Genomic DNA, 12,594 nt, shown 5'->3' on the forward strand with positions numbered 1-12,594 from the left:
CATGGACACCAATGAAGTGCCACACTTATGTCAACATTTACATGTGTTGACCTTTCTGTGTTGATTTTTTCTTGTGGCGATTCGCGTCACCCCCCCCCCCCCCCCGCAACCCTCACTCCCGCGATTCACGGCACACACACACCCCCCCCGCGATTCTCGGCACCCCACCCCGTGACCCCCCCCTCCCGTGATTCACGGCACACCCCCCGCGACCCCCCCTACCATGATTCGCCGCAACCCCCGCAACCCCCCTCCCGCGATTTGCGGCAACCCACCCCGCGACCCCCCTCCCGCGATTCTCTGCAATCCCTCCCCTCCCGCGATTCGCAGCATCCACCCCCCCACAACCCCCCCTCCTGCAATTCGCTGTACCCCCCGCGACCCCCCCTCCTGCAATTCGCGGCACCCTCCGCGACCCCCCCCTCCCGCGATTCGCGGACACCTAAGTTGCAATACAGGGCATCTTTCATACAATTCTAACCATATTTCTCATATACAAACGTTCACAAATTAAGGGGGCGCAGCCCCTTACGACGGCGATGAATCACCTAGTATATATATATATGTGGTCCTCACAGGTAAATATCTTCTACTTTTCGGGTAAGTATCTCTTCTCTTTTACAGGTTATCTAACTATACACTTATAAACAGTTTGTTACAATAAAGCACAAAAATAAAATAATAAGGTAGTTTTATTAAACTGGAACTCTGCTTTCGATGAAAGCCTGCTTGAAATCAAGGTTATTATTGGGCATGAAATATAAACATGCAAATACAAACATTCACTCACATAACATTTGTGAGAAGTTACTGTCTAACAATAATGCTTTAAAAATCAGCTCCACCGTTTGACAGCAGAATAAACGAGTATATAGCAATTCAATTATAATGTATAATCAAAACATTACCATGGCAAATAATGCAAATAAATGCTATACTAGCACCTAGAGGCCTCTGTCTAAGCCGTTACACTAAGTTGTTATTACTTTTATAGATAGGTAAACTAATTACTGTTAAAACATTTCCTATATATCAACTACATCAAAACGTTAAACATTTCCCAGTACCTTTTATCTTCTATAAGGCCTTCAATTACCCAAATGGGTGATTATTGCGCAATAACCCTTCTGACTGATGATAGGCTAGAGTTAACTCCTTTTATGACTATAGTCACCTGTTATGTAAGCGCTTTTAAATAACTGTCTTTACTTTTTATTGTAGGATTTCCGGTCCCCCGCTGCGATGTCTATTCCCTAGGAATTTGTAATCCAAGGTTGGAAAGGTAAGTCTCCCTAAGTGATATCCTGCCTTAGTCTATATGCTGAATACAGAGTAGGTTGTAGGTCCCAAAAAGAGTAAGCTGCACTGACGTGTCTGGGATATCAATATCGATCCTCCATGCTCTGCGTTGATCTCTCTGGCGTTTATAATGCCGAATCAGTACCTATCTTCCAGAGAGTTTACTTTGTGAGCTGTGTCTGATGCTGCTTAGGTGAGGTTTATTATGACGAGACTGCTCTGCTGCTAATGAGTCTGTCTCCGGATATAGTGTCCTAGAAGCGCTTTAGTTTTGGCTGGCAGCTTAAAGTAAAGCTCACCAGTACTATTGGCTACTATTAAAGCAATGTAGCGCCTTTAGTTACCAGTCTTTAATTACAAAGCTCCTCCATATAGTTTATAACTTCAACCATGACTGTTAATAAAGAATATTCCTCTGTACTAAGTAATGATCTTGTATGCAGGCTCTGGATACAGGTTGGACTGGGAGGTAACACTGTTATATTGCACAGATTAGTGGCCACAGCTGAGTAGAGCAGCGGGGTGCCGGTTAAGAACTGTCACTCAGGCTTGCTAGAGCTGATGCGTGTATTGTGAGAGAGGCTGGACAGGGGGGGTACCGGGCGGCCTTTTTGGAGCTGGATACTGACTCACCACACCCCTCTCTCTTGCTTCTTGTCTGCTGCAGCCCCGCCTGGTCGCCGCCTCCCACTGATGATGCGTCTGGACTCCGGAGCTCCCCGTCTGAAGCTGGGAAGCGTGACACCACCGGGGTTCCCTCCGACACTCACTGCTGGGTCACCGCAGATTTAGAGAGACCAGGAGGATCGCCTGAACGCTGGTAAGCAGTCCGGTTCTCTCCAGCACCGCTCTCTACCTTCCTCTCCAGCTGCGTAGCTCTGCTAACTTTCTTACTGCTCCAGCAACTGCTCAACAGCCGTTAACGGCTGTCAGTTTTTTACCCAGGCTCTCGTGGCTCACGGTGCCCGTCATGTGCACGGGCTGAATAACTTTATCGACATAGGGGTTTTCTGCCAGCAGTTCGTTGCTCCCTGTCTAATGTCTCTCTGGCGGGGAGCACAGTGTAAAACCATTAAAAGAACAGTCTCTTGCCTTCTGTGGAGGCATGCCCATAGACATACATTTAATGTCCCCTATAGGGTTTAATTATTACACAAAACATAAAGTATTCTCTATGAGACTTGAAGTATGACATTAACTGTACATTCATAACATATACATATCTACAACAAGGGTATATAGCTACCCCTAACATGGCGGCTACCACACACTTCCCCGTAGAACCTTGCATGTCCTCATGCAACAAATTTTAAAAATAAACGGAATCTTTCCTACTTAGAATAAGATTCAAAAGGAAAAAATAAACAATACTGCATTACATTTGACCATGTCAGTAACACATTAAAAACTTTCTCTTTCTACTCTCTATACCTGAGAGGTAAGACGCCTTGTGTACTTCTGTTCGAACGTCTTAACTCTGAGGTATCCTGGGCCACTTCATCATGTAGAATTACAGAAACATTACTTTCAGGGAATACAGGAATTTCATTACCAAGGTTAACAACATTTGGATTTTCAGAAACATTCATAAAGCAGTAAGGCATGCCATTGGCTAACCCTGGCCAGAATAGCTTTAACATTTCAGGGAATGAGCCGCTGCTGTCCGTATCTGTAGGCTCCGAGACAGGAAGCTTAGGAATTGACACTGAATCATGACATTTCTTGAGTTGGTTTCGGTGTATTACTACTGAGTTTTCTTCGCCCAATTTTGAGATTTGGTAAATGTCCATTCCAGGGTTTGGTATTTCTTTGATGATGAACAGCTGTTCCTCCCAAAACTAATCCAGTTTGCTCTGTCGTTGGTTCTTTTTCTTCCAGACAACATCTCCCACTGCCAAGGGCTCTGCCAGTGCGGTTTCATTATAATACTCAGTCTGTTGTTGATGTAATTTATCTCTTCTTTGGTCAACAAGTTTGTAGGCATCACTGATTCTCTTTTGATGAGTTTGTACCCATTCTGTTTTTGGATTCTCCACTGAGGACATTTCCTGGGGCACTTCCAACTTTAGATCTGCAGGCAACCTGCCATTCCTCCCGAACAACAGATAGTATGGAGTGAATCCGGTAGCTCCATGCTCCGTGTTATTGTAGACAAAAGAAATCTCAGGTAGCAATTCAGGCCAATCTTGCCTTTCTGACTTGGGTAGGGCTCTTAGAATGTTAATTAGAGACTGATTGAGTCTTTCGCAGGCCCCGTTACACTGGGGATGATAGGCCGTAGTGTGTGTCTTTTTACAGCCATACCATTTGCACAGTTCTTGGAACAAGGTTGATTCGAATGCAGCCCCTTGGTCGGTGAGGATTCTTTCGGGATAACCGTACTGTTTTACAAAGGCTCTCCAAATTATTTCAGCAGTGGTTCGGGCCGTAAGATCCTTCACAGGCATGATGACAGCAAATTTGGAGAAGTGATCTATGATCGTGATGGCGTATTGGTAACCTTGGCGACTCGGTTCTAATTTCACATGGTCTATGAGAACCAGCTCCAGGGGATGATGACTAACAATAGGATGTAGTGGAGCTCTTTGTGACGTTGCCGGTTTCTTTTTAAGTATACATCTCGTGCAATTCTTGCACCATTCTTCCATATCTTTCCGCATCTCTACCCAAAAGAAACGTTGCCGCACAGTGGATTCTAACTTCTCAGCTCCATAATGCCCGGAGTCATTGTGATAAGCTTGGAGCACTCTGTCCTTCTGACATCTGGGTATCACTATCTGACGGATTAAAGCATGTGTTTTGGGGTTGATGATCGCACGCACCAGTAGGTTCCCTTGGAAACGGAATTTGCTCCTCTGTTTGTATAATCGGATGAGCTCAGGATCCGCTTCTGGTTCGCATTCATACTTCCACCTTTTCTTAGCGGTTATCAATGTCTTCAATTTGGTCAACAGTGGACTTTCCCCCTGAATCTGCTCCCAATAATCTCTGTTTTCAGGGCTCGAAGCATCGGTTTCAGCTTGAGCGGCTAGCTGTTTCTTCTCCTTAGAAACGGTGGTTTTACCAAGGAAGATGTCTTGGAAAGCTGGCATTTCTATCTCTTCCCACTTGTCCGCATCTTCTTGAATAAACTGCTCTTGAGAGACACGAGAGAGAGCATCGGCGTTGCCATTACTTTTCCCAGATCGATATCTGATGACAAATTGGAAGTTGGCTAACCGGGAATACCACCGCTGTTCAAGGGCTCCCAACTGAGCCGTTGCTAAGTGAGCTAACGGGTTGTTATCCGTGAATGCGACAAACGGGGTTGCAAGCAAATAATTTCTGAACTTTTCCGTGACTGCCCAAACGAGGGCTAACAGTTCAAGTTTAAAGGCACTGTAATTACTATCATTCCTTTCACTTTTTTTTAGGTTTCGACTAGCAAAGGCAATGATACGCTCTTGATCATGTTGCTTTTGAGACAGCACGGCCCCAAGCCCTTGAAAGCTGGCGTCAGTATATAGATGAAAGGGCTGACTATAATCAGGGTAGGCGAGGATGGGCGTAGTGGTCATTAACTCCTTAAGGGTATCGAAAGCTTCCTGCTGGGTCTCAGTCCAATTAATGGGAGTCTGTTTGTTCTGCTGTTGTCTATTGATCCCTCGTAGTAATTCGTGTAATGGGGCAGCCACACGGGAAAAGTTCTTTATGAATCTACGATAGTAGCCTATAAACCCCAGAAAGCTGCGAACGTCTTTAATGGTCTTTGGCACGGGCCAGTCTCGGATAGCTGAAATCTTATCTGGATCAGGGACAATTCCTTGGGCGCTTACAACATGCCCCAGATATTTGACACTGCTCTGAAGAAGGAAACACTTGGAGGGCTTGACCTTCAAGCCGAATTCTGCCAGTCTTTGAAACACCTCATGTAGATGTTGGAGGTGATCATGGTACGTGCTGGAGTACACTATCACATCATCGAGGTATAGTAAGACGATTTCAAAATTTCGATGCCCCAGGCAGTGCTCCATTAGTCGTTGAAATGTTCCCGGAGCATTACAAAGCCCAAAGGGCATCCTATCAAACTCGTAAAGTCCCATGGGGGTGGTGAAGGCGGTTTTCTCACGATCCCCAGTGGCTACCTGGATCTGCCAGTAGCCACTGGTGAGATCTAGGGTGGAGAAGTACGATGCAGACTTTAGGGCGGTCAGGGATTCCTCAATTCTGGGCAAAGGATAAGCGTCCTTATGAGTAACCTGATTCAGTTTTCTATAGTCGACGCAGAATCTCAAACTTCCGTCTTTCTTTTTCACGATGACAATGGGTGCCGCCCATGGGCTATAGCTTTCATGAATCACCCCACTCGCCTTCATGTCCTCTAACATCTTTTTCACCGGCTGATATAAGGCAGGAGCCAGCGTTCTGTATCTTTCTTTTATGGCTGGTGCGTTCCCAGTTGGAATGAAATGTCTTATGGTCTCAACTTTTCCGAAGTCGGAGGGGTATTTACTGAACGTTTGGGCGTTTTCCTGCACCACTCTCAGAACGCCTTCTATGAGTTCCTCCGGGGTGTTTTCCTCCCCGATGTGTATCTCTTTCCACCAGGGCTTATCTTCTGTACTTTCAGCTGTAGCGGTGGAGGATTGATTGAAGCTCACTACGTCATGGACATCTTGGAAAGCTATCCAGCTCAATTTCGCCAATGTCTGGTGATGTGCTACTCGGATGGGATAGTCATGCGGATTGAGCACTCTGACAGGTATCCTTCCATTGCTTACAGTGACAAGGGTTCGAGCAACGACTAGGTCGAGTCGGGATTGTGTTCTGCTCGGTTCCACCAATGCCTGATAGGATCTTCCCATTGGGCCACACCGGGCTTTGCACCATAGGATAACTTCCGTATTTGGTTTAACCACAAAGGCTCTCTGATCCGTGAACTTAACTCTTCCGATTTCTCCAGTTTCTTTCACAAACTGTTCTTGGCTACGCAACACTTTTATCACTTGACATAAGGCTTTTTGGTGACAGGAAGGCACGTGGGGTAATTCTGACTGTAAGGCGTTAATCAGTTCATTGGGGCAACTTTGCAGGATGTTCATCCCGATGATTATTGCAGGGATAGACGAATCTTCAGTATGCGTGATAAGACACCCTTGCCGAGTTAACAGTGTCTGTCCTATTTTTACATTGACCTCACAATATCCTTCACAGGGGATGGCCAGGCCATTACTGGCTAGGAGTCTAAGCCATGTGGGGGGCGGTGGGAGTGTCTCCTTTCTATCCCAGAGCTGGCAAAAAAGTTTATAGTCTATGGTGGTGACTTGTGACCCAGTATCTAGAGTGGCGAGGACTTGGACATCATCGATATATACAGGTATTACAGGGCATCGCCCCGTATATCGAGAGCACCACTCTTCTGGGGACGGACCTATTGAGGGTAATCTCCCCGGGGATCGGTCTCTGTCCCCGGGGCATTCAAGTTTAAAGGTCTTTCCTGACGACACATTCGCTCAATATGACCACCGCGGCCACATCTCCTGCAGATGGGACGACCTTGGGCGTCGAATTGATCCGTTGGCCTTCGGCCTCTTCCTTGACTAGGGCCCCACCATCCGCCTCGTGAAGAACGGTCTCTAGTATGCCAATCAGAATCTGGTCTTTCGTTGGGTCGACTGTTTGCTAACCTCTAAATCTCTTTCTTCATGTCAGCCATTCCTGTAACTAGATCCTCTATCTGTCCTTTTAGGATGTAGTTTAGATCTCCAGCAGCTGACTGTGCATTCTGAGCATTCACTTGTTGTGTCTTAACCTCCTTTGCTGCCCCCAAAAGTTCATCTGGACTTGAAAATGAATGTTCCTGATACCCTGGGAGTTCCGGGAATCCAGCTCCAGTGTTACGCTTAACCCCAATTAGTTTAATGGCCGCATCTTTGAAATCTAGGAATGAGGCTTCGTTTTTTTGCAGACGCAAGAGTTTCAATTGGGTCCGGACACTGTCTTGGTGTACTCCTTCGATTAATCTGTTGATAAGAGCCTCATTTTCGTCTGGAATCTGGGCATCTTCTGCATCGAATTCTTGTATATCCTTCAGCATTTCCTGAAGACTCAGGGCGAAATCTCTCAAAGTCTCATCCAACCTTTGCTTTCTTGCATAAAACCGTGACTTTAACTCTGATAGAGTGGCAATATGGAAGGTTGTTGCTAGTCTCTGAAAAATCTGATCTGCCGTCTGCTTTTCTCTTGCTGGCCAGGACCAAACTTCCCTTAGTGCTGGTCCTTTCAGCTGCCCTATAACTATTTCCACTTGTTGCTGTGGACTTAATGGATGAAGTATAAATATAGAGTTCAGTTTCTTTTTAAATGCTTTCAATGAAACGCCATCCTTTCCTGTTTCTTCGCCAGAATAGCATGGAATCCATGGCGCTCCAAAATGATATGGCAAGGTAATTGGGTTAGGGGTGGCCATGGCTGGTTGCGGGGTTCCTTCAGCTGAATCTCCGCTGGACATTTTGCTGTTTTTCTTGTACGAATCCTGTTCGTGCGACGCCAATTCTGTGGTCCTCACAGGTAAATATCTTCTACTTTTCGGGTAAGTATCTCTTCTCTTTTACAGGTTATCTAACTATACACTTATAAACAGTTTGTTACAATAAAGCACAAAAATAAAATAATAAGGTAGTTTTATTAAACTGGAACTCTGCTTTCGATGAAAGCCTGCTTGAAATCAAGGTTATTATTGGGCATGAAATATAAACATGCAAATACAAACATTCACTCACATAACATTTGTGAGAAGTTACTGTCTAACAATAATGCTTTAAAAATCAGCTCCACCGTTTGACAGCAGAATAAACGAGTATATAGCAATTCAATTATAATGTATAATCAAAACATTACCATGGCAAATAATGCAAATAAATGCTATACTAGCACCTAGAGGCCTCTGTCTAAGCCGTTACACTAAGTTGTTATTACTTTTATAGATAGGTAAACTAATTACTGTTAAAACATTTCCTATATATCAACTACATCAAAACGTTAAACATTTCCCAGTACCTTTTATCTCCTATAAGGCCTTCAATTACCCAAATGGGTGATTATTGCGCAATAACCCTTCTGACTGATGATAGGCTAGAGTTAACTCCTTTTATGACTATAGTCACCTGTTATGTAAGCGCTTTTAAATAACTGTCTTTACTTTTTATTGTAGGATTTCCGGTCCCCCGCTGCGATGTCTATTCCCTAGGAATTTGTAATCCAAGGTTGGAAAGGTAAGTCTCCCTAAGTGATATCCTGCCTTAGTCTATATGCTGAATACAGAGTAGGTTGTAGGTCCCAAAAAGAGTAAGCTGCACTGACGTGTCTGGGATATCAATATCGATCCTCCATGCTCTGCGTTGATCTCTCTGGCGTTTATAATGCCGAATCAGTACCTATCTTCCAGAGAGTTTACTTTGTGAGCTGTGTCTGATGCTGCTTAGGTGAGGTTTATTATGACGAGACTGCTCTGCTGCTAATGAGTCTGTCTCCGGATATAGTGTCCTAGAAGCGCTTTAGTTTTGGCTGGCAGCTTAAAGTAAAGCTCACCAGTACTATTGGCTACTATTAAAGCAATGTAGCGCCTTTAGTTACCAGTCTTTAATTACAAAGCTCCTCCATATAGTTTATAACTTCAACCATGACTGTTAATAAAGAATATTCCTCTGTACTAAGTAATGATCTTGTATGCAGGCTCTGGATACAGGTTGGACTGGGAGGTAACACTGTTATATTGCACAGATTAGTGGCCACAGCTGAGTAGAGCAGCGGGGTGCCGGTTAAGAACTGTCACTCAGGCTTGCTAGAGCTGATGCGTGTATTGTGAGAGAGGCTGGACAGGGGGGGTACCGGGCGGCCTTTTTGGAGCTGGATACTGACTCACCACACCCCTCTCTCTTGCTTCTTGTCTGCTGCAGCCCCGCCTGGTCGCCGCCTCCCACTGATGATGCGTCTGGACTCCGGAGCTCCCCGTCTGAAGCTGGGAAGCGTGACACCACCGGGGTTCCCTCCGACACTCACTGCTGGGTCACCGCAGATTTAGAGAGACCAGGAGGATCGCCTGAACGCTGGTAAGCAGTCCGGTTCTCTCCAGCACCGCTCTCTACCTTCCTCTCCAGCTGCGTAGCTCTGCTAACTTTCTTACTGCTCCAGCAACTGCTCAACAGCCGTTAACGGCTGTCAGTTTTTTACCCAGGCTCTCGTGGCTCACGGTGCCCGTCATGTGCACGGGCTGAATAACTTTATCGACATAGAGGTTTTCTGCCAGCAGTTCGTTGCTCCCTGTCTAATGTCTCTCTGGCGGGGAGCACAGTGTAAAACCATTAAAAGAACAGTCTCTTGCCTTCTGTGGAGGCATGCCCATAGACATACATTTAATGTCCCCTATAGGGTTTAATTATTACACAAAACATAAAGTATTCTCTATGAGACTTGAAGTATGACATTAACTGTACATTCATAACATATACATATCTACAACAAGGGTATATAGCTACCCCTAACATGGCGGCTACCACATATATATATATTTATTTTTTTAAATACAAGTTTGGAAGTAAATTCAGCTTTGTTACAGGCAGCCTGAAGAAAGAAACTCTCTTTTGGATGAGTTGTTTCATTCCAGTTCAATAAAACACGAAATGTAGTGATCCATTTATTTACACAATGTCTTGTGTGTGATGAATTGAATTATATGATTGTTATGCAAATAAATTGTTAAACTTTTATATTGAACAACTGAATTCTGAGTCATATACCCACTGTGAGGAGAGAAAGGTACCTGTAAAGAAAGTATACTTACCTACTGAACCTAGTGAAGTACCACATAAACATTAGGACATCATGGGCAAGGTTGACAGTCAAAAGGTCGACATGGGGTTTCAATGTGTTTTTAATGGGGCCTATACAATGCAGTTTATAGTTGCTTTCATCAAGCATCTGCAGTATCATGACTGCATGCACATACCCCTGGCTTCTATTGGCTGCATGGGCTGCAGCCCATAGAAGTCGACTAGTGATGCACGGCAAGGCAGGGAGTGGTTTCCTACAGGAAGTCAGCTCTCTCCCTATCTCAGCCCAGCCCTCCCAATGGGACAGCCTTACTGCAGATGACTGGCAGATTGGACTTCCAATAGAAAGTAATTTCCAGTCACAGTGAAGATTTACCAAGGCTGAGCAGGGTGGTGGATTTTAATGGGGAGGGGGGGCTGCAGTCCATAGGTAAAATCCGCTACTGGTCGTTATCATGCATATTGTTTCATTTATCGTCTAGTGTGAATTATGTCTACTATACACAAGGTTCATTTATTATTTCAATTTCCTTGGAAATCATTTGTAAAAGGAAAATTATGGGCGGGATGTACTAAAAGGAAAAAGCGGTAAAACGGGGGTTTTACCGCATTTTCCTATTTACCATTACCCGTCCGCCCCGTTTTCGCTTGGCAGGATACCCTATAGAATCCTATGGGCTTCTATCGCCGCCTGACGTCCCCGCGCCCCCCCCCCCTCCCGTCCTCCTGATCTCCTCCTCCCCCAGCAGATGTCACAGCCGGGAGGACATCCGGCTGCAGGGGGGAGGAGGAGACGCAGGGGGACACTGCCAGCCGCCGGGATGTGACGGAGACCCCCGCAGACCACATCACAGGTATCGCGGGGATCTCCGTCACCGCAACCCGATGCTAGCCGCATATGTTAGTACATATGCGGCAGCATCGCGGCGGCTGGCAGGCGAAGAGCGGCGATGTATATTAATACATCCCGCCCTATGTGTGATTTAAGTATGATTTTAACTGAGCTAGTAATCAAAAGCTTGAGCTTTCCCCCTGCATTATGCAAAACTAATGCTGCCGACTGCAGTCCTATGGTCTGGGCTAGCACTTAAAACTTTTCTTTTAGAACATAAATACTATGGTAATGGGCTGAGAGAGGATAGATAAGACCTTATTGTTCACCTCATTGGTTATGGTGGTAGTGGGCTGCTATCACTGGGAACAGCCTCATCTATTCAATAATGGCTGCTTTGTATTAGTACAAGTACAGTGACTTGCAACAGGGTGGTGGGCCGTTAGCTCCGTGACAGTATAGTACAATTCATCAGCTGACATGTAACACACACCAGCATTATTACATACATTTGTAGAAGATAGAACTGCGCAATAACAGGAATTGAGTTACTCAATAGTATGACATTTATTATTATTTAACTCCAATAAATGGCCCAATATCCTAAAATCACATAAAACATAAAAAAAGAAAAGAAAAAGCACAACTGGTTGTGACCACATATAACACCTAAAAAAGCATAATCTCCTATATATTTGGCTACATCTGTCACTCAAAGTGGGTGTCTGTGTCTATAACGCTCTGTTCCTGGACTTTCCTCTTAATGTGTGATTGCCTTCATCTGTGCTGAACACCTTTCTGAGAAATTAACCTGTTTAAAACAGGTGATGGCAATCATATATTAAGGGGAAGTCTAGAAACAGAGCATTGTGTCCCTCCTGGAGAGGGTCATGTTGGGAGGTATGTGACAGAGAACCAGCCCAGTGAGCCCACAGACAGTGCCAGACACCCACTGCCTTCCCATGTTGCCCAGCACTGCTACTCCACAGCCACCAGGTGAGCGCCCCCCTCCCGCGATTTGCAGCAAAACCTTCCCCCCCGCGCGCCCCCCCCTCCCGCGATTCACGGCAAAAACACCCGCTCCCCCGCGACCCCCCCTACCGCGATTCGCAGCAAAAACACCCCCGCGACCCCCCCTCCCGCGATTCGCTGCAAAAAGAACCCCCCACGACCCCTCCCGCAATTCGCGGCATAACCACCACCCCGCGACCCTTCCGCGAATCGCGGCAAATCCTCCCCCGTGACCCCCCCCCCGATTCGCGGAAAAAACACCCCCCCCGTGACCTCCCTCCCGCGATTCGCGGCAAAAAGAACCCCCCCGCGACCCCCCCTTGCACGATTGGCGGCACCCCCCCCTGCGACCCCCCTCCCGCGATTCGCGGCACCCCCCCCCCCGCAATTCGCAGCAGCCCCAGGATTAAATGGCACATGCAAAACACTGACATGGCTATGGTCGACAATGAAAAAGGTTGACATGAGTTTTTGAAGATTTATTTTAAATTTTTTGAATTTTTTCATATTCATTGTCATGTGTCGACATGGACACCAATGAAGTGGCACACTTATGTCAACATTTACATGTGTTGACCTTTCTGTGTTGATTTTTTTCTTGTGGCGATTCGTGTCACACCCCCCGCAACCCCCCCTCCCGCG

The 12,594-nt window shown here is 45.9% G+C and overlaps 1 long non-coding RNA gene across 1 annotated transcript; it reads left to right on the forward strand.

The window, feature by feature from the left end:
- The first annotated feature begins 1,138 nt into the window (after positions 1–1,138).
- LOC146007573 (uncharacterized) lies at positions 1,139–9,383 on the forward strand. Its single transcript, XR_014444355.1, has 4 exons — positions 1,139–1,282; positions 1,967–2,119; positions 8,492–8,552; positions 9,237–9,383. It is a non-coding gene; the product is annotated as an uncharacterized LOC146007573 (long non-coding RNA).
- The last annotated feature ends 3,211 nt before the right edge of the window (positions 9,384–12,594 follow it).

This window comes from Crinia signifera, chromosome 6, assembly GCF_055691185.1.
Source record: "Crinia signifera chromosome 6, ASM5569118v1, whole genome shotgun sequence".
Taxonomy (NCBI): domain Eukaryota; kingdom Metazoa; phylum Chordata; class Amphibia; order Anura; family Myobatrachidae; genus Crinia; species Crinia signifera.